Here is a 26,929-nt window from a genome sequence, read left to right as displayed (position 1 = left end):
AGTCCAGAGAGTATCTTTATGATCATTACTTTAAATTTTCTGTCAAGTATATTAATTATATCTGTTTTCCTTAGGTCTCTTGCTATGGCTTTGTCCTATTCTTTCATTTGGGACACTTTCCTCTGTTTCCTCATTTTGTCTAACTTTCTGTATCTGTTTCTTTGTGTTAGGAAAGACAGCCATGTCTACTGCACTGGAAAGTAGTGGCCTTATGAAGAAGAGGTCCTTTAGTGCCCTGCTATGTAGCATCCCCTGTTCATCAGAACCTGGTGCTTCAGGGGTGTCTCCTGTGTGTGTTGCATGTGCCCTTCTGTTGTGGCTGAGCCAATTTTTCCTTCAGTCCAGTCATCTGCAACGGTTCTTTGCCTGTTGTGGGTAGTGATTGGTTCCTGTGGTGTTAATGGGCCAGTCTGGTGACTCCTTGGGCTTGAGTTTGGTCGGACCAGGTGGTTCCAGAGATGTAGTAGCACCACACTGCCATGAATTTCCTTTCTATTTGCCCCTGAGAAGCTTTCTTCGGTGTGTGGGGTCTGCAGTCAGACCACTTGTCTGCCTCCAGCCCACTTCTGGGACCCACATCTGACTGGTGTGTGTGGTTATCTTTCCTTCTCTCTGAAGCAGAAGTCACTTTGGAGTGGCACTGGCCACTGTAAGGGTTGCTTACACACTTCCAGGCCTGTGGCACAGCCCTGCATGAGCTCCCAGAGAGTATTGCAGAGGGCAGATCCACTGAAGCACAGCACTGGGGGGCAGTGGGGGTGTGTGCAGTGGTGCTAGCAAGCTTTATGTGCCCTGGGGTCTCTGTGCAAGGGGCCCTTCAGTGCCAGGGCTGCAGTGGGCTATCCAGAGGAGTAGATTGGTGGGAGCACAGTGCAGGGGGGATGGGGGACATTGCTAGCAAGTTAGATAACATGTCCCTTGGGTGGCCCTGTGTTTACATTGTGCGGTGGGGGAAGGAAATGGTGCCTGTCAGTTTCTTTGTTCCTGGAGGAGTTCCCCAATAATTTCTGTCCCTCTGGGACCTGATTTGAGATTAGCAAATAACTCTCCCTCCTGTATGAGCTAGCACCTTTCAAACTGCTGCTTCTATGCTGTATCTCTGTGGGTTGCTAGTTGTGCTGTCTCTTTAAAAGGTGGGCAATCAGTTTCCTCTGGTCCTCCTGACTCTCCCAGAGCCAAGCCTACTGATTTTTAAAAATTCCAGGGTTTAAGTCTCATGGGTTGTAAGAACTCATGGAATTCTGCCCCTCTGGTTTTCAAAGCCAAATGTTATAGTGATTTGTCTTCTTTGGAGGGCAGGCTCTCCATTTTGGGAGTCTGTTTCACTCCCCTCTTTGTGTCCACAGAGTCCCTCCCTCCCATGGACAGATGGACAGTCCCATGAGTCTGCTTACTTCCTGTCTCTTGGCCCTTCCTACACTCTTCAGTGTGGCCTCTTCTCTACATTTAGCTGTGGAGCTTGTTCTGCCTGTCTTCAGGTCATTCTCTGGGTTATTTACACTGATGTGAGTTTCATGTAATTGTATTTGTGGGACCAGGTATACCTAGAGTGCTCCCACTCTGCATCTTCCCCCGAACATAAATTTTTAAGCAAAGCTATTTGGTTTTGTTATAAGATCAATGAAAAAAAGATTATTGTTACTCATCCCTCCCCCCCCATTGTCAAAATGTTTCCATACCCTATTTTGAAATGTCTTTGATGAGCAGAAGGCTTTAATGACACAGATAATTTGGAGTAGACAGTGTTTTACTATTTTTAATATAATTTTACTGTTATTCATACACTAGTTCTATTAATCTACCTTTACTACAGGACATATCCAAACATTTAATTTGCGAAGATGTTTTCTTTTTTTTTTTTTTTAAGATTTTATTTATTTGACAGAGAGAGACACAGCGAGAGAGGGAACACAAGCAGGGGGAGTGGGAGAGGGAGAAGCAGGCGTCCCGCGGAGCAGAGAGCCTGATGTGGGGCTCGATCCCAGGACCCTGGGATCATGACCTGAGCTGAAGGCAGACGCTTAACAACTGAGCCACCCAGGTGCCCCACGAAGATGTTTTCTAATATCAAAGATGTACCATAGTGAGAATTGAAGAGGTAGTTTTTTGAATATCTGTTCATGGTTTTCCATTATTCCTCACATGACAAAATATCCATCTAAGCCTCTGCCCTCTCTCCATGCTTTATTTTTATTAGCTTTTCCACACAGAAGAGAGAGGGGATTGTGATTTGTCAGACAATGAGAAAAGCATTAGGCCAGGTTTTTAAATGGGAAGATTTACTGTGACTTAAAGATAGGATCTTGTGCTCCACACATGATTTGCCAGTGCCTTGCCTCCATTCATGCAGGCCAGGTTAACCTCCTACCTCTCTGTTCAGGTTCTTCTGTTTGAGACTAGGTAGATACAGCATCTGACTGTCCAGAGTAGATGACCAGGATAACAATCCCAGAACAATTACATGATGGAGTAAAAGACTGAGATCTTTCTCCAAAGCAAACATCTTGGGCAAGTACTAGGAACTTAACCTTATATTTATAATAAATTAGGTACTTTGTGGGCGCCTGGGTGGCTCAGTTGGTTAAGCGACTGCCTTCGGCTCAGGTCATGATCCTGGAGTCCCGGGATCCAGTCCCGCATCGGGCTCCCTGCTCGGCAGGGAGTCTGCTTCTTCCTCTGACCCTCCTCCCTCTCATGCTCTCTGTCTCTCATTCTCTCTCTCAAAAAAAAAAAAAAAAAAAATCTTAAAAAAAAATTAGGTACTTTGTGTCTCTTTGATATTTTCCTTCTGTCTTTAAAATTCAACAGTGAAAAGTGAGTGTATTGGGGCAGTACATTTGAGCACTAACACTTGGTACAGAAAATTCTATAATGCCATTCTTTACTTTTTGTGTCCATAGAACACCTTCTTCTACTTCCATCATTACCACAGAGCATCTATGAACATCTTTTTAAACTCTAGAGATCCAGACTCTGATCAGGTGATAACAGATTCTAGACCCAGATAGGCTGAGTTAAAAATCTCTAATCTATAGCTTACAAACTGTTGGTCCTGAGCAGCAAGTTGCCCTTGGTTACCTCGTCTGTACACTGACAATTATAAAAATATAATAATAATAATATAACAACATAATATAAAATACTATATTATTATACTTATACAATAACAATTATATTAATCTTAATCCTATGTAGTAGGACCTAAAGAATATGAATATATATAAATATATACATACTTAATATATATCTCATACATATCATATGTATAAAACAGTCCTGGCTTATGAATTGAAAATTCTGGTTTAAAGGTTTTCATTAATTTGTCTTTATAATCTCTATAATTTATTTCATGGCATTGAAAGTTGCAAGAGGGTAGCTGGTGCTATCTCAAAGATACAGTTGAAATATTTTTTTAAAAAGCATACATACATATATATGGAAATGGGAATATTTGATAATAATATGATAATGCAATAGAAAATGTGAGTTAAATCAGACAATTAAAAATACTTTGTGAAGAAGGACAGGCAAAATAACATAGATATTCTTTGATCTGTCGTAGTTTAAATGCAGATGTATTTAAAAGTCAGAAGTTAAGCTCTCAAGGTCCTTTGCAAGGCTCTAATTCCATCATACAAAGGAAATGTTCCTTTTTGAACTGTTCCAATTTTGAGATTAATGCATGCACATTTTCTATTAAGATATACACAGAGAAAGAAAGTTAGGTAGACATACATTGTTTAATTCAGATTTGCCTACTTACAGATGGTAACATTCTGTGCAATAATAATGCTCTCAAAACCATTTGCAAATTTGTCCAGCACAACTCTGCCTTTAATGATGAAGTTTCCACAGTGGCAGATGGCAGAGTGAGCAGTGAAGGATGCTGCCGACCCACCAGGGTTATGTCTGTCACTAAAGCGATCTGGCTCCAAAAGCCGAAGTCTGTTGAGGTCATACTGGCTATTGCTCCATTGGAATGACTTGATTGATCGCATTTGTGGTTATTCCATAAATGATGACCTTCTAGAAGGGGTCCTGGCAGTTTCATCCTGCTGTAGGAGAATGATATAGAGAAACACACAGTATCTGCAGTCTATCGACATATCATAGAAACAAAGGGGCAATTTATGGAACTTAAAAAAAAAAAAAACATTCACTGGATGTTGCTGTTCCCTTCTTGTCTCAATGGTTAAGTAGCTTGTCAAAACAGCTGCAGTACTACTTTTAATATCGTCACATTTAGAGAGGGAAAAGGAAATGAGAACAAGATAAAATATGTTTTTAAATGAATTTTTTAAAAAGCAAGGATTATTATTTTAATGAGAGCATATAAACTTGAATTGAAATCCAGTTATTCTTTAAGCACCTAAAATCAGCAGAGAGTGTAGATAGAAGAAAATAAATTTAAAAACTTCAGTGACCAAGTGAACCGTTAGTATATTGTGGAGAAAATTATATGCTATTCCATGGGAAGTTTAACCCAATAAAATACCACTTATGAAGTATATTATATTGAAATCATCAAGTTCCATTTATAATGTGATATTATTGGACTCATTTATCATATAGCAAGTATGTGAGTGTACTTTTCAAAACTGAATTTATTGTCAACATCACTTACACTGGAAGGAACAAAGTGCATTCCTCTGTCCCCATTTATTGAACAGTAACACAGAAAATTACAGAAAAATATTAATTCTCTTGTGTCACTGGCTAAAATAAGAAGAATAGCTTTTGTGTATAAAGTTACTTGTTAATAGTAATAGCAACAATACTTTCATTTATAATTACTTGCTTTATTCAGAAACTTCTGAGTATTGCATTACCTGTCTTCAATTCTTATGACAACTATAAGACTTATTTGGAGACTCCATGAGGAGCCAAGCCAGTGCTGTGCTGAACCAGTGAGAGTTTCTTGTGAAATTTTCAGGAAATTTGCAAGATATTGTTAAATATGGCCATTAGTAAAAATTAAATTATATAAACTTATGATTACATAAATTATATTTAAAAAGGTAATACATAGAACTCATCATGCTCTAAATATTTCATTACATTTTACTATTATCTATGTACTTGAGGTCTTTTACATTTATGGTTCGTGTATGTATATGAATGGAATACCATACAGTGTTGTGCTACTGTGCATGTCTTCCCAACTCTGTGCTCAGTGATGCCATACTATGCAGGTAGCTTTAAATCAGCCACAGTGGGATTGTTTATACCCTGGAACTGGCTCTCCCACCCCAAGACTTAGGTGTTCAACAATTACTAGTCTATCACTATGTGAGACATGTTGTTCTTCTGACTTCAAGGCACATTGTACAGTAAGCCATGTTGTCTCCTTTTGAATGGTTTGAAGCACGGGTTTTCTTTATGGTCTCTACTGGCTTTGGGAGAGGATTTGGGCATGTGTATAAGCTTTTTCTGGAGAGATAGTCTGTAGCGTCTATTAGATTTTCAGAGACTCTATAACCTAAAAGAAACTTTAAAAAATTGATAAAAAGCCATTTCTATAGGAAAAAATACTGTATCATCAGCAAGCATTCTTTTTCTCTGAAATAAAGAAATCAAGTAGCCTGTAGTAGATATGATTAAGAATTTTGCTTCTCATAATGTGTTACGGAAAATGTTCCTTATGTATGTATCTTATTTAGTGAACATTCTTCATTAGCTTGCTGTTTCCCCTTTTAAAAAGTTTCCCGATTTAGCAAAGCATTAAATACGATAAAATACTTAGGAATAAATTTACTAAGGAAATAAAAGATCTATACACCAAAAACTATAAGACATTGATGAAAGAAGTTGAAGAAGACACAAGCAAATGGAAAGATGTTCCATATTTATGGATCAGAAGAAGTAATATGTTAAAATGTCCATATTACCCAAAACCATCTACACATTCAGTGCAATCCCTGTGAAAATGCCAATGGAATTTTTCCACATAAATAGAAAAAAATAATCAAAAAATTCGTATAGAACCACAAAAGACCCCAATCAGCCAAAGCAATCTTGAGAAAGAACAAAGGTGGAGTCATTACCCTTTTTAATTTCAAGCTACATTACAAAGCTATAGTAATCAAAACCATATGGTACTGGCACAAAAGAAGACATAAGCAAATTGAACAGGATCAAGAGCCTAGAAATAAGCCTATGCATATACCATTAACTAATATTTGATAAAGGAGCCAAGAATATTCAATGCGGAAAGGATAGTCTCAATAAACGGTACTGAGAAAACTGGATATTCACATCCAAAAGAATGAAATTGGGCCCTTACTTTATACCATTCACAAAATTAACTCAAAATGGATTATGGACTTAGAGGTAAGGCCTAAAACTGTAAAACTCCTAGGAGTTTTACATAGGTGAAAACTCTGTGATATTACCTCACCCCTGTTAGATTGGCTATTATCAAAAAGAGAAGAGATAACACATGCTGGTGAAGATAAGGAGAAAAGGGCACACTAGTGTATCATTGGTGGGAATGTAAATTGGTGCAGCCACTAAGGAAAACAGTATGGAGCGTCTTTAAGAAACTAAAAATAGACTAGAATAATATAATCCAGCAATCTCACTTGTGAGTATATATCTGAAGGAAATGAAATCACTATCTTGAAGAAATACCTGCAGTTCCATGTTCATTGTAGCATTACTTTCAATAGCCGAGGCATGGAAATAACTTAAGTATCTGTTGACAGATGAGTGGATAAAGATCTGAGATTATTCACAGACACACACACACACACACACACACACACACATACACACACACAAAGTGGACTCTTATCCAGTCATAAAAAAGAAGGAAATCCTGCCATTTGCAACAACATGGATAGACCTTGAGGGTAATGTGCTAAGTGAATTAATTCAGATAGGAAATGACAAATGCTGTATGATCTCATTGATATGTGGAATCTAAAAATATTGAACTCATGGAAACAGTAGAATTGTGGTTTCTAGGGGCAAAGTGGTGGGCAAAATGAGGTTATGTTGGTCAAAGAGCACAAACTTTCAGTTACAAGATGAATAATTTCTGGGGATCTAATGTACAGTATGGTGACTATTGTTAACAATACTATCTGTATATTTGAAAGTCCCTATGAGAGTAAAACTTTAATGTTCTCACCATAAAAACAACAACAGGTAATTATGTGAAGTAAAGGATGTGTTAACTAACTTCACTGTGCTAAAGCATTTCACAAAATATACATGTAACAAATAAATAATATTTGGCACATATTTATTCTAAACATTATTTATTTTTTAGCTGAAATTCAAATTTAACTAGGCATCCTGTATTTTATTGCAACTCTACTTTTAAAGGTCTTCTTTCCTCATTCTTCCATCTTCCTTTTCTTCTCATTTAGAAATCTATTGGATTCATGAACCACAGCTTGACTTTTATATTAATTATGTGAATAAGAGTTACTTATGTCTGAATTCATTCCCAGTTCCATTGCTTTCAAATTATTTAATTTCTCCAGGTCTCAGTTTTCTTGTCTGTAACAGAAGCCTTCTTAGGATTACTAGCAAGAGTAAATCAGATAATGTATTTAACAATTACTGTAGTGCCTGCCAGTTAGTAAGCCTGCATTATATACCAGTCATGGTGATGATGATATAATCATCATGTTTTCATTGTCAAAAAGTTGCAGCCTTCTGGATTACAACTAGCCTCATCTCACCCAACATTTCTCATGCATGCATTTCCTTTCTCACCTTATTTACTTTCTGGAATGAATCATCAAACTTACATAACCAGTCCCATACATCACCATCAGAAAACCCCAAACCTCCACTGGATTTTATTTCCTGTTTTGTTTTTTTTTTATGTTTTTCCCAGCTTTGTTGAAATATAATTGACATATAACATTGTGTAAGTATAAGGTGTACAAAGTGATAATTTGACATACTTCTATATTGCAAAATGATTACCCGGAAGGGTTAGTTAATACCTCCATCACCTTACATAATTACCATTTCTTTTTGTGGTGAGACCATTTAAGATCTACTCTCTTAGTGACTGTTGACTATTCTATTATGGTATTGTTAATTATAGTCACCATACTACATGTCAGATCCTCCTGGTTTTTATGTTGGTGTGGTCTGAACATGCTCATTTATACTGAGGGGTCAGAGCCACTCAACCATAACTTTGCTAACAATGGCCAGAGAAATGGCTAGTAAGGAAGATGATAATGACACTTTATGGAGTCTGAATTCTGCCAAAAGCTAAGTTAGGGTCTTTTGCATATGTTTTCATTCAATCCTCATAATAGCTCTATAAGTATTAATATTGACATTTTATAGATAAGGAAAAAGGAGAACTTAGAGGTAAAAGAAGCAAAAAATGGGAATAACTTTGGACTTTACTCTTGGTAGGGAATTCTCCACACTTAGATAATTATAACTTATAGTAGTATAGGTGTTCCTGAGGTTTTTATTTTTCTCCAAGGATGTTCATATACAATCTCATTTATGCTTACAACCATCCTATAACTTAGAAGCTAAGTAATCATTGTAAAAGTAATTATTGTCTCCATTATGTAAGTAATGAAGTTGAGACACTGGGAGGGTAAATGTCTTGTCCAGGATTGTGTGGTAATTGGAGTTATTACTAAAAACTGAACCCTATAATTCAAATATGCTCAGTTTTTCCTAATGAACCAGGAAGAGCAAATCGCTTTCATCACACATGATAATGCTGATCAATTGGTATTGGCTACCCGGGGTACCATGTTAATAAAACCTCGGAGATCTTTCTTAGGTTCAATGGCAAAGAATGCCATAGTAAATTAGTAATATCTGCTATGGACATGAGCGGTGGGGGCAATAATGACGACCTGAGAGGAGAGTATTGTACAAGCTAGTGGAGCCAAGTGTGAGATGCCCAATCAACAATAGATTCCCAAACTTCAAAGCGAGTAATCCCCAGAATATCTAAGAATTATTCATTGAGAACCCAAAAGTGATAATTCTGTGTCATTTAATTGCCCCAAAGAACAAGGGAATGGATTAGTTTAGTCCAGACACCATTTGCCTCTTCTCCACTATGATATGTCTCTCTTATATGGTCTTTCATGGAACCCCAATGTATAAATGGAAAATGCGAAGGTCCTGGGGTCCTGGCCATTCTGAACTTCATCCCTGGAAACTTCAAGTGACCAGAGCACAGGTTAAAAACCACAGATATAAGACATTTTTGTTTAACACTACCTGGACAATAAGTAATTTTCCCTTGGAAAAGTCTATGAATCCAGCCAGATGTTAATTATTTTATCTATATCAATGGAAATAATGGGGGGCTCAGGCAGTTAAGCATCTGCCTTCAGCTCAGGTCATGATCCCAGAGTCCTGCGATCGAGCCCCGCACTGGGCTCTGTGCTCAGCACAGAGTCTCCTTGTCCCTCTCCCTTAACCCCTACCCACGTCCACCCCCACCCTCGCTTGTGCTCTCTCTCTCAAATAAATAAATGAAATATTGAAAAAAATTAAAAAAATAAACTCTAATATTCTAGGAATCAGAGCCTATGTATGGAGATTGTTATAGTCACAAATATTATTTTGCCCCTAATATTCTCTCAAAGTTTTCTAGTTGATGTGCTTGTTACACACTTTCATCTTCTTCATAAAAAAATAACATTTTCTGATGGTGTCCAGTTTGACTTCTAGGAATAATATTTCATTGACTAATTTTGTATGATTAATATATTTGTTAAAATTTTTTTAAACCTCGATTCAAGAAGTTGATCTGTTACTTATAGGCACATAAAGGATATATTAATACACACACATACACAGTCATATACATATAAAGAGCTCCTTGAAGTCAAAGGTTATAATATATTTATAATTCCATATATGAGCTTTGTGCAGTGGCAGTATCGTAGCCAATGAGGTTTATCTGAGGCGCGATTATTGCTAATTGAAAACAATTCCATATATGATAGCATCTAATAAACACTATCACATATTAAGTGATTGTTAAATGTTTTTAATTGAATGGAATTAAATATATAGTATATGTATATTATATATACAGTATATGAATATACAATCCTCAAACATCTTTGTGTCTTCAAACACAGTACTCTCAAAGACATTCATAAAATAGGTACTATAGTGATTAAAAGGATGTGATTCAATATCAGAAAGACCCGACTCAGATACCTGCTTTATTATTTTCAACCTGTGTGGCCTTGGATAGTTTTCTCAACTTTAAAATGAGGAAAGTAAGATAATATCCCATCATGCTGCTTTTGTGAGGTTTAAAGAGATAAAATAGATATTTTACTTAGATAACACTTTGCACAAAATAAATATCCAGTAAATATTAGCTATATTATAATCGATAATCAAAGCCATTAATCTTAATAGTGTCATTATTATCCAAAAAAGTGGATTTTTGGCAGTTCTCCAATAATTCTTTAAAGGAAAGTAAAAAAATTAACATACGTTGGAAAACTTTGTGTAATTTGCATATCATGCTGAATTTTTAATATATTATCTCATTAAATTTTCATAATCAACTTGTGAGATAGCTGTTATATTCATTTTACAGAGAAATTATGAAACTTACTCAAAGTCATACAGCTGATAACTCACTGTTGCAATATTCAAACACAAGTCCGTACTAAACTATGATATGTCAAGGTCTGCGCTAAATACATAACCTGATGTTTATTACATGACCCAAGAACTTAATATTGCTGATGAGTGTACATCTTGAATTATTTAAAAAGTAGAGGCAATAATCTCAAGTATTTTCCTATGAACGTGTGTGAATGTGAAATAAAGAAGAGGAAGTAAGGAGAAGCAACCCTAGGAAGATATACGACAATCACACAATCAGTAGACTACTAATACAGATTCTTCCAATATTTTAATTATAAACATGGCCCCTCTTTCCATATCCCTACCCACAAATTAAAAGTCTTTAAAAACTACTTAATTCCTTCAAATTGAATAATACAAATTGCATCTAACACGTATGAGGCAACTATATATACACATATATGGTTTTAAAAATTAAGAATGCATAGCAGTACTTCTACCCTGAGATTTATACAGGAGAGTATTTCATAATAGCTTCTCCAAGTATGTGATGTTGACTTTATTCATTCATTTAACAAATGTTTATTGAGCATCAACTGTATGCCTGTTATAATTGCAGGTGCTGGGTTATATCCTAATAAGCAAAACAGGCAAAATTCCTGCTCTTGTGGAACTTAAATTCTAGTGGGAGAAACACTAAATCAATCGATCCATAAAGGTATAACATACAACATGGTACAAGAGGAAAAATAAAGCTGGGTAAAGGCCTAGAGATTTTTGGAAGAGAAGTAGTTAATATTTTACAATGTGTGGGCAGGGATAGTCTCTCTGATGGCAAGTTCTTTGAACAAAATCTTGAAAGTCAGCGAGTGAGGCAGACTGAAATTGAGGGGAAGAACATGGAAGGTAGAGGGAAGGGCAAGAACAAAGACTGGGTGACAGCAGCATGCTTCATGTGTCCAAACAAGAGTGAGAAGGCCAAAGTGATCAGAAGAGAGTAAACGATGAGAGAACTTAAAAATATGTCTTTTTAAGACACCAGCTTTAAAAATACATAATTATCTGTTAGTACCCTTATGAAATGAAAGAATGAATCCAAAAGGTAAAGACATTTCAGAAGATCTTTGCTCCTACCAGGCCTTGTCTCCATCACCACTGTGTCATGACGGAGCCTGAAGTAGTGATGAAAGGCTGGCCAGCTAGTCATTATCTGGCACTTAATTGGCAAGCAATTATGGCTATATTTTGGTTACAATGCTGCAATTTAAATATTTTTACAATTTTAGGCAATAATCCTGAATGATTATACATTTTGTGAACGAGACCTTATGCTTCAATTGTATGTGGCAGAAAAAAATTTTAGTGTCTTTGGGAAGTTTTAAGACAGTACTTAGACTGATATTTGAGGTAGTTTATAGTCAACTCAATAGTCTTAGAGATGTATTTCACTCTCCACTGCTTATTTCAGTCAATGGCCAACTCTTCCTACAATTTCTAAGACATTGAGTAAAATATTATTTCAGTTGACCATCTGTGACTGACGTGTCAACTTCCTAATTCATGAGAGAAGTTTTGTTTTTATCAATTAAGATAGTTCCACAAATAACAAACTACCAGTGTGATACTTCTTGCCTTCATCTCCTCAACACTTGATAATTTAAGCATCAGAGTCCTTTGAAAAACATTGGGTATTAGGCTTTTTCTTATGGAGGAAAATGAAGATTCTGGAAAGAATGGAATTTCACAATATTCTCTGTCAAATATTTTTCTTTCATGATTTTCTTATTATCAGAATCGATGTCATACATTTTATTAATAAATTGTTGTTTTAATTGACAAGTTAGTATACATTTTAAAAAGTGATGATTGTGCTCAAGGAATAGTGAAAAACACTTAGCAGTCATGGGGTCAATTTATCATAATACAAGCATCTTTTTGACCATGAGGTGACTACTTGTCTGCTCAATTCTGACCACCTGCCCTATGAGAGAATGAAAGGCACCAGCAGAAAACAGATCAGATGGCAGAATTTGGGAAAAAGCCAGTTTGCAGAATGTGAGATTCTACTGAATATATTATCAAAAGGTCCCATATTGAACTTTTTTTTGAGCACAGAAATAAGATAGCTGTGGCACCTAACTGCTGCAACTTGGTTTAAGTTCAACCACTGGTTATTATTTTAATGAAATTGTGTAAACCTTTGTGTGTGTGTGTGTGTGTGTGTTTCTATAGTGAACATTCTCACTTTGAGTTTATTCAGAAAATCCAAAGAAATTCAGATATCAGAAACTGAGAATTTCTAAGAAAGAGTGTCCCACAGGTGTTAGGTTAAAAACACAAAGTACTTGAAGTCTGTTATGTCGGTCAACCCCGCCCCACCCCTCAGGTTCCTCAATGATGACTTTTATGTGGCTTCATAAAATAAAAACCTTGCTTATAGTCATAGTCTACAGAATCAAATTTTAAGAGCTGTAGGAAACTAAGCTGGACATAAGAGTTTTTATAAAAAGTTTTTCTTAGATGAAACTATTAGATTATTTCTGGGAGAGGTAAAGAACTTAGTTTCCAATTTGTTTAAATGGGATTGAAGGAAAGGGGAATTTTTTGACATTCATTAGGAACCTAAATGTACCAAGGAGAGTTGTAAAACACATTTTATTGAAGCTCATTTAGATTGGAAGCAGAGGAACATCTGTAACTACTCTGAAGGGGACCCTGGAAGAACTTTTTATGAGTAAACTGGGATTGTTGCTTTTAATTATTCGAGTGTATAGATTATTCAGTAATGTGTGTAAAGAGCTTATTTAGCTACCACCTCCAGGCCACATCACTGGAATATAAGACGATCCTTTCTTCAGTTCTCTCTGCTTGTGCTCTGTAATTTAAAATATAATCTTGAAAGTAACTGAAGCAAGTGAATGTGTGATTTGTTTGCAGCAATGACTTGCTGTGGAATTCCTTTGTGGATTTACTTTTCTGTGTATCATTTTGCAAGACCCAGTAACAGCTAAATTGTTTTGGTTTATATTGGATTCCAAAGGCATAATGATTTTTTCCTTACTCATATGTAACCTCATTTTGGATTCTTCTGCAGGGGTTTCCAAAGTTCAAGAATGGCAAGCCAATCTAGTGTCTGCAAAATTTAATTCCTAAAGCATTTACACTAAAGTCCCATTAGATATTTTGTTTTTGAAGAAGCCAACATCATATGATTTCAACATTAAAACATAAAATGATGTCTTCAGCCCCTAAACTGATATGTTGCTGGGGGTGAATGATCACTGCACATTGACTAACACATCTCTCTACATTTGATAAGGAAAGGTGGCGAGGCCCCAGTTTACTGTCACATCGTCCTTATTTGGTAGCACATTTAATGAATGAAAGGTCATTGTATTTTACCCTTTTTCGTAGTCAAACATGTCAAGGCAGCATAAATAATTACACACATCTTTTAATTGCATTTCAAGTGCAGTTTTTTTTTTAATTTTACAGGATGCATCTTAATGAGAGAGGATGATTCTAGAATTTTTGCTAAATAGAACAGTGTCAGCATTGGCAAACAGGCTTATTAGAATAAAAGGATTCTCAGTCTGAAATACAAGAATTTTTTTCATGATATATAAACAATAAGCAGGAAGTTAACGTGGTGCAAGTCACGAGTCCATGTAAGACATTGCTAAAATGGCACTTATAAATTTGTGCAAACAAAGCCACTGCTTTTCTATAGTTTTTTTTTTTTAAACCCCAGTTAACTTGGGAATAACTTGACTTTCATGGAAATTCACTAAACCATGTCTTTCTTCCCACTCTGTCTAGTGCTAGAATTAGGAAAGATGAATTTTCAGAGGAACAAGCTTTAAATTGGTCACTCTGGCATGCAGATTTTATTATGGATGCCTACGTGCTCCTCAGAAAGACACTTCTCGACTCCCTGGGAAGAAAGCATATGACGGAATTTCAGTAGTTCAGTTTTTACATTAAAATATGGCCAGTGAGGGGTTCCAATCTGTCAGGGAAAAGTGGCCATGCGGCCAGAGTTATCATTTTACTTTGGGGGTCTTGTGTTTGCCAAGTGGTCAGCCAGCTGTCCAAGCTTTTAACATGAGGAAACTGAAAATATCTGGGAGGTAAATTGCTCCGGAACAGTTAATATTCATTAAACCTGAAGGATTCTTAATGAAATTAAAGATAGAGAATTGCTGTTTTGAAATTTGGAGTTTTAATATTCCCTTAAGTTCCATGTAAACAGGTAGGAAATCAAATCTCACACAGCTGTGGGCATTGTTTCCTGGTGCAAAGAACATAAGCATCACGGCTGATGGGCCTGATTGCAGAGTTTTGCGGCCGCCCTTCAGCAGTTGTATAAACTTTCTGAGTCTCGGTTCTCTTGTCTGTTAAATGGGAAGAAGAATCAGACTTATAATATTTATATTAATAAATATAATTATGTGTGGTGATGGATGTTAACTAAACTTACTGTCGTGATCATTTCACAATATATCCATTTTTCAAATCATTATGTTGGACACCTAACACTAATACGATGTTATATATCAATTATATTTCAATTTAAAAAAAGGCTATGAAAGAAACAAAAAAATGTGTTCTGAGATACAGTAATATATTTAAAGTTCTTGGCAGACAGAAGACAATAAATTACAATAAACTATTTAAATGCACCTTAAAGGAATAACAGAGGCTGTGCTTTGAAAATAGATTGCTAATGCCTTGTTAGCATATACCAAAAAGGATCATCATCTCAGAATATGGTTAAAGTGTCAGTGCAGAACATCGATAGGGAAAATTATCAAAAACATGCCTTTTCATCTGAGTAAAGAGGTTAGAAGTGAAGCCTTAGGAGTAATGACTCCAAACCAAAGAGATCCTCTAGATAATAAGGCTAGATTTATCTTTCCCTACTTCCTTGGGGGAGCCATGGGGAAGGCTGCACGGGAAAGTGCCAGCCAGTCACGTTCGCATGAGATAAATAATCAGTTGTGAGCTCAGTGTGTGATTCTCGTTAAAATCCAGACATTGGAACAGCTCCCGAAACGCATTGCCACCACCACCACCACCAATCTCTTTTGCATCTCATTGGCATTTGAGGACGTTAATTGACTCATTATTGCAATTCATATTCAGGAAAGGAAGTTGATTAAGGAAGGCAGATGCAGAATCTCCAGACACATTCATAGCTGCGTTGTTTGTCCCGGCAGTTTACTTGAGTTATTAGAATATTTAGGAGGCTATAGCCAGAGGGACAGGGAACGTGTCCCACTAAGTGTCACCCTCACAAAATAGATTTTTACTAAAAACAATATAATTTTGTAATAATCTTATTCTACTGTAAGGTCTAAATAGTGATTATTTTCTTAGCTTTTTTATACTCATTACAGCCACTCATTTGTTTTAATTGCTCTTCTGGAAAATTAGTTCCTGATACTATGGTTGTATCAAGGAATATTTTGTAAAAGTCTATAAAAAGTATCTCTAGATTGTATTGAGTTAAAGAACATTTAAAAATTACCATTTGTAGTACAATTTATAGTACAATTTGTAGTACACAATTTTATAAATAGTTTTTAAAGGTTTCCTTTATTGCAATTCTTAATTTTGACTAAGTAGGCTGTGATAAATTTATAGATCCAATGTGTTTTATTAACAATCTGGGTGGTTGTTTCCTTTTGTTACTTTGATCATCTTTAAATAATCGGGCTAGTTTCCATTTGTATGTCTAATATTACATACCAATAAGATAGTTATATATATATATACATATATGCCTGTTAGATGAGAACTTTCTGTTTTTATATTTGGGTCAACCAGTATTTTGAGCTGAGTATTGAGAAGTATTTTCAATAATTGATTTGCAGTAATATGGCATAAGTAAAATACTATATACTATATAATTCTGAGGTCAGTTTAACATAAATAAGTATAATTCACTTGCTACTTTTTTTTTTTTAGAGAGAGAGGTAGAGAGAAAGAGAGAAGGGGAAGGGGCAGAGGGAGACGGAGAGAGAGAGACTCTTAAGCAGGCTCCACACCCAGCATGGAGCCCAATGTGGGGGCTCAATGTCATGGCCCTGAGATCATGACCTGAGCAGAAAACAAGAGTCAGACCCTTAACTGACTGAGCCAGCAAGGCACCCCACTTGCTATTCTTTATATTGAATTTCCTTAATAATAATTAATTTTGAGAAAATTATTTTTTCCTTTTCATCTTAAATGTGAAAGTATTATTCAGACCTTACTATGAATAGTTTTAGTAACTAAAAGTAACAGAAATTTATCTTTAAGAAGTTCCTCCCAATTAATCCTAGAAAAAACTCATTTGATATTAAGCAGTCATCTTTGCCATTTGATATCTTTTCTTTCCAGACTAGCTATTGTTCAGATTTAACTAATTTTATCTTTTTGACTTGATCTGTATCAATTATACTGAAATCATAAGAACATGTGTACAGTTAATCATTTTTATACATATATAGATGTACATGAAAAAGAAATAAATAGCAAAATGTAATGGATCTCCTTTTACCTTGCCCCAATAGTTTATTTAACTCACTAATTTTCTGGCCCCCACAGAAAATAAATCGAGGCTTACTTTTCCCATATATTAGTAATTTTAAATGTCAGTAGCATTACAAAGTATTTTTTCTATAAAACTTCAACTAAAATTTAATGAGCAATTATTATGTCTGTGCCAGATATTTAGGGGTGGAACAGCGGTTCACAAATTAGTAAAGCATAATGTCCACTATGCAAGAGCTTCCAGTGTGGGTAGCATATAAATAATTCCATATAATAGTAAAAACATGATATAGATAGTTCCACTAGAAAATAAACAATGATAAATAAGAACTCTAAGAAAGGAACAATCTACTGACAATCCTTTTTAGAATCTAAAAGGAAGATCAATGAAAGATCTGTGCCTGAACTCTAAGGTGTACATGATTTTGATACAAGGAAGAAGAGAGTCATTCCACGTGGATAAAGTACTGAACAAAAGCACAGAGGTAGGGGCACCTGGGTGGCTCAGATGGTTAAGCGTCTGCCTTTGGCTCAAGTCATGATCCCAGGGTCCTGGGATCAAGTCCCATATGGGGCTCCTGGCTCAGCGGGGAGCCTATTTCTCCCTCTCCCTCTGCCTCTCTCCCTGCTCATGCTTTCTCTCTCTCTCTCCGTATCTCTGTGTCTCAGATGAATAAATAAAATCTTAAAAAAAAAAAAAAAAAGAAAAGCACAGAGGTAGGCATGCTCTGGGAAAAATAAGTAGTTCTGCATTATTGAAACGTAGAGTCACTGAAAGTGAACCAAGAGATGAAGCTCAAAGATAGGCAGGGGTAGACTGGGGAAGGCTTTGAAAGACACATTGAGGAGTTTGCTCTTGATTCTACAGATGACTTAGAGCTATGAAGGTTCTAGCAGGGCTAGGGTGGATATAGAGCTGCATGTGATGACAAGAGAGGTTACTTGAGCAGATTACGTTTCAGAGAGCTAATCCTGGTACAAGCAGGGTTGATATACTATACCAGGGAAAGCTTGGAAATGGGATGTTGGGCAAAGCAATTAGAAAGCTATGACTAAAGTCCAAAGAGGTAATAGCCCCAAAGAAGAGGCAGAAAGTGGAAGCTATGTGTTTGTAGGAATGGAGATGTAGAACTCTATGGACTGAGTATTAAGTGCAAGGGGAGGATGGTTGGGAAGAAGGGAGAGAAGACAAAAATGATGATAACTGCAAGATTCATAGCTGGATTATTGGCTTTATGATTGATATAAGAGGAAAAAGAAAGAGAGAAGAGAAATATCTCTATGAGGAACTATCCAGGAGGCCACTGTAAATGTGGGTCAGAAGTTTAAGGTCAGGGCTAGATATTTAGATTGAATGTCTCTCAAGTAAATATGGGAAGTGAAGCTATGGGAACATGTGAAAGCATTTGTGAAGATGACCATATCATGAACAGAAGCTGGAGAATGAGACTTTGCAAATGCCCACAGGAATGTGATGTCTTGATGGAAGGAAAGGAGTCAGCAGAGATTCTTCTTGCTCCCATAAAACTTTAGTTTATGAAGACCCAGAAAACATGGCAGGCTTAAAGGCCAGGTGACATGAAAAAAGAGACTACAGAGACACAATTACTGTCAAGGTAAAGTCACAAAGTCTCATTTTTTAAATTCAATCATCTGCTAATTTCCTCACTCAACATTTAGTGAATAACTCTATGACCCAAGCATTGTGCTAGGTCTCAAAATATGTGATGGCTCTAAAATTCCAGACCATTCTTGGTAATCTTATGCAATCCCTGGTTGCTTTTTCCCCTTGCCTCACATTTCATATTAAGGAATAATTCCTATTTAAGCTCTTCCTTTATCATGTAATAAAAAATTATCATTAAAATATGACTATAATAAAGATACTCCTTGATACTTTAATAATGCTTTTACAAACATTTGTTCCTTTAATCCTCCCAGCAACCTGTGAGGTAGACAATATAAGCATTGTAATCCCCATTTTATAGATGAGGAGCAAAATGACCAAACAGTGTCTTATATGCAGTGATTAGTCAATAAATATTTGCAGGAATTCTACAAACCGATTGTTGCTGAAACTTTCTCAATGAGCTAGATTGTAATTTTAAATTTTAGCATCATCCCTCACCAAAAAAAGACTCCTTTAAACATAGAAGTGAGGTGGTTAAAATCAAGTGAGGTGGTTTCTGCCTTATGTCAAACATGAACCTTCTCTTCTCCTCACCATCATTAAATATCCCTAGCTATACTGGCCACAGCTCAATTTAGATATTATATCCAGGTGACATCCCTTCCAGATCTCAGACACTTATCCTTGTGAAATAAAAACAAGCTTCTTAATTCTCCCATTGCCTTCAGCTTTCATTTTTCCCTTTTCCTAGGGAAATGTATACACCGTAGGTTTTGAGTACTAGTTACTTCCAACAAGTTTTGCTGCATTCTCTTCCAGATCTGTCAAGTTAAAAATCTCATAGTGATACTCTCTGAAAGACATGATTTGCTGGAATTGTCCAAGTCTCATATTAAGATAAATACTTGATGTCAACCTTGTGTTAAAGAGTTTGCATTATACTTCTAAAGAATAATTTCACCAGTATGAGAGCTCTAACCAATTGGTAAAGGTTTCCTGAAACACTAGATTAAAAAGAGTTCAGTGAAAAAAAAGCCAGAAGTAATTGTCAATGTTTGTGGTGGACACAGGGGAGGGAGGAGAACACACGTGTTTTGTTCTAAAGGCAACTTGAATCAGACTATGCTGGGATCAGATTATGAGATTTCTAGAGTGAGCAGAGTGATGTTCAGTTCTCTTTAAAACAAGGGCAGGCCCAGGGGTAAGGTGCCCCCTTAAGTGAGGAAGATAACCTTTTGCTGAGAAATCTGGCATGCAATGCTGAAGATGGCAGTTGATGGCTTTAATCAAACAGAAGTAGACAACTATTTTCGTCAATTCTTAATTGCATGTTTGCAAATACTTTTAACCTAAGTCTCAGTGTTTTCTGTGTTAACCAGCTGACATTTATTGCAAAGCGGAAATGATGGGAAATTTAATTCAAATGAAAACTAAGCAATTGTTTTGAATTTGTAAAATGAATTTCTCTCTAGGGGGCCTATGGAGCTAACGGGAATGGGTGTTAGAAATATGAATCCCCCATCAACATAAACAGAGATAACTAAACATGACTGATTATAATAATAGAAAGAACTCTCCAGAGGGCTTCATGCACATGGACACATCCAAATGCTATTTTGTTAAGTTTTTCTAGCACTGAACATCTCTACAGCCTGTTTTATCTTAAAATGGATTGCTGTCCCAGACACTAGATCATTCCCTCCAGAGCCAGGGTTGCCTCCAATTTAGGTGACTTACTCAAGGTCACTGAACACGAGGGGCAAAGTAGAAGATATTTCAAAGGCTTTTGAGTTCCAGGTTGCTGCTTACCCACTGGATCTCACAGAGGAAAATATATAAAACCTACAGATCTATTTATCTACATATTTTTTTTGGCTGAAATTGTGCATTTATAAAGTGACACCTGCACTCATGTCATGGTCCCTTCATTCAAAGCAGTTAAAAAGAATTTTATTTAACCCCAGACAATTTATGTTTTTTTAATTACTCTGGGATTACATAATGTGACATAGAATGACCTGTAGATTCCATAGGGCAAAATGCAGCAAGAAAATAGATTGAAAGTGAGAATGACAATAAAAGATACCAGGTATTCTGCATGCCTGGATGAAAGTGAGTCATAGAAAACTGCCTATATTGCACAAAAAATATTTCCACGTATATCTTTTATCAGAAATTATATACCACTATTCCATCTATATTTCAGATGTTTGCTTTCCAGAATACTTGTCCTGACTCCCTCTGTCTCCTGCACCAGAAACAGCTCATCTACAATCAGTCTACCTGGAACAATCAGAGTCCAACCAGGAAAATAGAAGCCATTGTAGATCTTTCGAATAAAAAAATTTGAGAATTACAAGAGTTATGGCATAGCTGAAGGTCAAATAGGAGATGGTAAGACAAACTAGAGATCATTCACAACAGTGCCACTGCTAGAGCTGAAGGAACAGAGGGAGGTGGTATTTCCAGAAGCCAGAAGCCAGGACCATTCAGCAGAGCTAGAACCACGTGAAGGTTGTCCATTGGGAGATGGAAGCATAAAGAGCATTGTGCGGTAGGAACTGGCACCATGGAGGAGGGCAGACACATCTGGAAAGGGTTGTGGGGAAAGCCTTGACCTCCCTTTCTCATCCTTCAATCTTCTATCAGGTTTGTGAGAGAACAAGTGAGTTTAGAAGATAATGTTTCAGGAAATGTAGAGCAGAGAAAGGGAGAAAATGCATCTGAAAGCAAATGGTAGTTGGTCAACTAATTACCTCACTTAAGGATTCTCCTTAACACAAAATTCTTCATTTAAAAAAAATCTGTTTAACTTACTTTGCATAAAAAGAAATTTTTCTGAATTTTAATTTTGTTTCCTTTCCATGTAGAGTGCATTAGTAGGACTCTACTTCTTTAAGAGTAGAAGTCAGACAAGAGCATTTTGGCGGAGTGGGTATCCAGTGACATTGGAAGCAAGGGTAAGGGGTAACATAAGTTGAGTAGAAGAAATATTTTTGCTGTTAACAAGCAGGATCTTTTTTGCGATCCTGGCCTTTTGGCAATCGTGTGACTACTTTCATTAACAGACCCCCTTTTCTTCAGTTTTATGTAGAGACTCCTTTGAGAATATGATGGAATCTTTCTGTATGCACATGCAAAAAAATCTTGAATATTATTTTAGGGGAACCCCACCCTGGCCCAAAGCCCCATGATGTATCTATAGGGGGAAAAGCCTGTCCTATTCATACTAGCCTTTCTTTTGCTCTTTGCTAAACTCCTTTGTAACTCTTCTGAGCATCATAAAAGTTCTCTAAGCAAGAGTTAAGGTGATTGCTCTTCAAACACATGGTCCTGGAACACAGAGAAATTGTATGCTAACTGTGTTCATGTGTATTTTTCTTAAGGGAATGTTCGACCACCACCCCCACCCCCCAAATTTTAGAGACAAGTTTCCAGATATTCTCCAAGGTATGTAAAATGTTTTTGTGTGATAGGCAAGATCACCTTATGTTGATAGAGTATACAAATACAAATAGTAGGAATATACTAAAGATAGGGGAAAAAGTCCTACATAAATCAATGGGCAATTTCCCTTTTATATGGCTCTTCTGAAGTTGCCACATTGATTCTTCAAGAGTAGAAATTATACCTGTCTTGGCTTCTATAATGAAATATATAGTGGTCTTTGTATGCTGGAAGTGAAGCTTCTAGATGTGGCTTCTTTTTCTACAAAGAAACATAATGAGCAGTCTATATCCTTCTTTTTCTGAGTTATGCTTATATATACCAAATTTTATAAATGAAAACAATGTGATGTTTACCACTGAAGATTCATCATGAGGTCATAGAATGTCAGCTCTGGAAGAGACTTTAGAACTTATCTATCCCAATGATTTATTTTATATAGGGGGAAAGTGAGAACTCATAAGAGAATATGACTAGCCTACCACTGGTCAATTCCATCTATCACATTCCCAGTTCCTCGTATCTGTAACTTAATGGTTCTGGGCTATCATTTTACCTGCCAATAGGGTAAATTTATAATTGATAAGGATTTTTAATTTTCTACCAAACTTTTTGATCAAAGATATCAATTGAGCAAGTCTATAAACAATGAAAATGCATATCCATCAGTGCGTTGGCAATTTTCTGTCTGTACAAGCAAATAGTAAAGACTTCTGGCTTGGTTTCAAACTCTTGGTTTCAAGATCCTTCATGAGGGCCAACTGTGACCAAGGAAATACAGTTGGCAGCATCCTAGCTTCTTTAGACCTCATTTTCTTTATCTGTAAAATTAAGACAATCATAATACCTACTACATGGGGTCATTGTGAGAAAATCAATGAGCAGAAATGCATGGAAAGGGCTTAGACCTATAAATGGCACATGGTAAGTTCTTTTGTAAACACTAGCTGCTCTAGTATCAGGTGCTTTGGAATCAGCATACTGGATGCTTACACCTTCCAGAAGAGAACTGAAAGACATCGCCCTAATCATAAGCAAATGGAGATGCTCAACTTTGCATCTGCTAAAATTTAAAGCTGATTATTAGTGGGCAGAAAGAAATTTCCATTTGGGAAATGGTTGAATTGAGTTGTGAGACAAGAGCCAGGTGATATAAGATTTACTGTTTATCAATGAAGAATTCATAATAAGTTTAAAATGAATTGCTTGGAGCACAATCTTGAAATAGGAATACATAAAATACCAAACATATGAATACTTTGAGGCTTATAGCCAAAAGCCCAAAGGCTGTCTAGACCAGAAGCTTATAAACATCCCTTTATGGAAAGAGTTTGGAGTAGCTGAGGTGGTTGGTGGTGCTAGGATAGGAAGGAGAATCCCATTTTGCCTCATTAGAGGCAGAGATCTTATTCAGATCTATTTTTTCCCTTGTATGATAGTTTTTCATGTTATCTTTAGCTTGGCAGAATGTGGTCACAAAGATGCCTATAGCTTCTAGTTTGCCTCTCCGGCAGGATTCTCAAAGCTTTAAATCACAAAGAGGAAAACTGTTGAAATTGTTTCTCTCAATTTTGAGATTTTTTAAATATTACTTTTGCTTTGGCAAAATGCATTTATTCAAGCACAGTCTCGTCTGCACTCTAGAAAATGTGATACCATTTTGCACTGAATGTTTAAATGCAAAAAAAAAAAAAAATTGGCCGATTAACAAATATAACTTCTTGTGATTCTGTTCCAATAATCTTGGAGAATTGTTACACCGTAAACCCAGAAAATTAACATTGCCAGATAAACAGTCTGATTATATCTGGCATGATCAAGGTTTCACAGTGAGAAAATGTACAGTTTCCTAAGGCCTCTGACAGAAAGCTACTCTCAGACCTTTTCAAAGGTTTTCAGAAGTTATTACTTGAGATTAACTATGGCATGAACAAAAAGGTTTGAAGTCTTGTTTATAGTTAGCCTGTGGCTCTGAGTTAGCAAGTTCTCTCTTAAAGGATCAGTATTTGAGCTCTGGGTGCTAATGAGTGAAGGTTAGCCAGAGGGAATGTGGATGAGGGGAGCAAAAGACCAAATCATTCTCCAGGGAGGGGGGAAGTAAGCATAGAAATAAAATTCAATAATTTTTAGAAGTCAAATTATGTTTTAATCAATGCCTCTAGAATAAGCTAAAGAAGACCCACTGACGTTCCCAGCTGTAAGAGTAGAAGTCTGGTTTCACATTTGCATGATTTTGAAGGTCAAATGCCTGCTATCCAAGTCTTACTGATCCATATGGACTAGAAATGCCACAATATGCAATCATCATGAAGGCAGATTGTCTCCTGTAAATCTGTCCTTTCTGTAACACATTCAAAATGTACCGTATTGGCTGGATTATAAATCCTTTCAGGAAATGCATGCACATTTGTAGAAGCAGCTTCATGTTGATGGATGATGGCATTGGTGTTCAGAGAACCCTTAAAATAATTTATCATATGTATAAATCTGGCTCTCCATGTGTCTGGATTTCCTGTGACCAGGTATATACCTGTAACTCAAAATCCTGTTCCAGAAATGAGTAAAACCATCTCTGGGCTGTTCCTGTATTTTCTGTAGATATGAAACCTGTAGATTTTGTATTATTCTGGATCCCAACTTTATTTGCTAAGTAGAAATTTACTTAAATGAACCCTTAAAGTTTGGTAATTCATTTATCAAAGGATTCTCTCTCTGTTTTATTTCCATTAAATAAAGTCTCTAGTATGTTTAAAATATTACTCATTTTATAATTATTTTAATATACATAGTATCTTCAGGAACAGAACCATTGTATAAAAGAAGGTCAAATGAATTGGACGGTGATTCTAAAGCATTCCAATGTACTGTAGAAAATTATTAACTTTTACATACCTAGTTTTGTGGATCTTCTTGTATGTACTAAACATTATTGAACTCAACAACTTCCACTGTTCTCTAAGCAACTTACTTCACTTTATTTACAAAAAGTATCATTCCTTCTCTTAGAGATCATGTACCTTTCATAACATTGATGAAAGTAACATTTTCCATGCTCTTAAATAGATAAATTAGATCCATTCCATGAATACTCAATGACTACTGTCTCAAAGAAACAAACTAAAACAGAACCAATGTTAAGTCCTAATCTTGATTTCTTGAAAATATTATGGGATGCCAGAGTTAGAAAGTGTTTCTCTCTAAATAAATACACTTATTTGACAAACAGAAAACTGAAGTCCAACTTGGAGTGACCAAATAAAATCAAATGATGAGTTTGTGGCTGCATTGGAACTAAGACTAGAATTTGTGTTGGCTCTCAAACTAGTGTGTAATCATTTCCTACCATGTTGCAATGCCTTTCAACCTAATCAACAATATTTTATAATAAGAAATTAGTTGTACTTTATACACTAACAATGAACCATATGAAAAAGAAATAAACAATCCCATTTACAATAGCATCAAAAGCAATAAAATTCTTAGAAATAAATTTAAGAAAGTAAAAGATCTATACACCAGAAATTATAGGACATTGATGAAAGAATTTGAAAAAGACACAAATAAATGGAAAGTTATCCCATGTTCATGGATCAGAAGTGATAATACTCTTAAAATGTATAAACTACCCAAGCCACTCATAGATTTCAATGTAATCCCTATGGAAATTCCAATAGAATTTTTCACAGAAATAGAAAAAAAAAATCCTAAAATTTATTTGGAACCACAAAAGACCCTAAGCAGCCAAAGCACTCTTGAGAAAGAACAAAGCTGGAGGTATCACTCTTCCTGATTTCAAACTATATTACAAAGCTATAGTAAACAAACAGTATGGTACTGGCATAAAAACTGACACATAGAGCAATGGGACAGAATTGAGATCCCAGAACTACACTCACACATATATGATCAACTAATATTTGACAAGTATTCTCCAAGAATACTCAATGGAGAAAGGATACTCTTCAATAAATGGTGCTGGAAAAACTGGATATCCATATGCAAAAAATAAAATTGGACCCCTATCTCACACCACCCACAAAAATTAACTCAAAATGGATTAAAGACTTAAACATAAGACCTGAACAGTAAATTCCTAGAAGAAAACATTGGGGAAAAAAAACCCTTCTTAACATCAGTGTTGGCAATATATCTTTTGGATATGATAAGCAACAAAAGCAAAACAAAATACATCAAAGTAAAAATCTCCTGCACAGCAAAAGAAACTATCAATAAAATGAAAGATGACTTATAGAATGGGATAAAATACTTGCAAGCCATATATCTGATAAAGGGTTAAAATCCCTGATATCTGATAAAGGGTTAAAATCCTTGATAAAGGGTTAAAAACATATAAAGGACTCATAAAACTCAATACTAAAAAACCCCAAATAATCCAATTAAAAAATGGGCAGGGACTTGAATAGACATTTTTCCAAAGAAGATATACAAATGGCCAATAGGTAGCTGAACAGGGGCTTAACATCACTAATCATCAGGGAGATGTAAGTCAAAATCACAATGAGCTATCACCTCATACCTGTTAGGATGGCTATTATCCCAAATACAAGAGATAACAAATACTGGTGAGGATGTGTACAGAAGGAAACCCTGGTCCATTGTTGGTGGGAGTGTAAATTGGTGCAGCCACTATGGAAAATAGCATGGAAGTTCTTCAAGAAACTAAAAAAAAATAGAAGTACCATATGACCCAGCAATTTCATGTGTGGGTATATATCTGAAGGAGATAAAATCACT

The 26,929-nt window shown here is 35.9% G+C and overlaps 1 long non-coding RNA gene and 1 other non-coding gene across 5 annotated transcripts in view; one reads left to right on the top strand and one right to left on the bottom strand.

The window, feature by feature from the left end:
• Nucleotides 1–2,754: 2,754 nt before the first annotated feature.
• LOC123848467 (uncharacterized) overlaps nucleotides 2,755–26,929 on the bottom strand; it is a 116,647-nt gene continuing 92,472 nt past the window's right edge. For all 4 annotated transcript variants that reach the window (XR_008506578.2, XR_008506577.2, XR_008506579.1 and 1 more), the window contains one exon: nucleotides 2,755–4,055. This is a non-coding gene — a long non-coding RNA (uncharacterized LOC123848467). The remainder of the gene's footprint in view (nucleotides 4,056–26,929) is intronic.
• Nucleotides 9,871–10,017, top strand: LOC123849016 (U4 spliceosomal RNA). Its single transcript, XR_006791892.1, has one exon. It is a non-coding gene; the product is annotated as a U4 spliceosomal RNA (small nuclear RNA).

This window comes from Mirounga angustirostris, unplaced genomic scaffold (genome assembly GCF_029215605.1).
Source record: "Mirounga angustirostris isolate CCGP_5_RB_7025 unplaced genomic scaffold, mMirAng1.0.hap1 SCAF_2, whole genome shotgun sequence".
Lineage (NCBI taxonomy): Eukaryota > Metazoa > Chordata > Mammalia > Carnivora > Phocidae > Mirounga > Mirounga angustirostris.
This window is presented reverse-complemented; position numbering and strand designations above follow the sequence as displayed.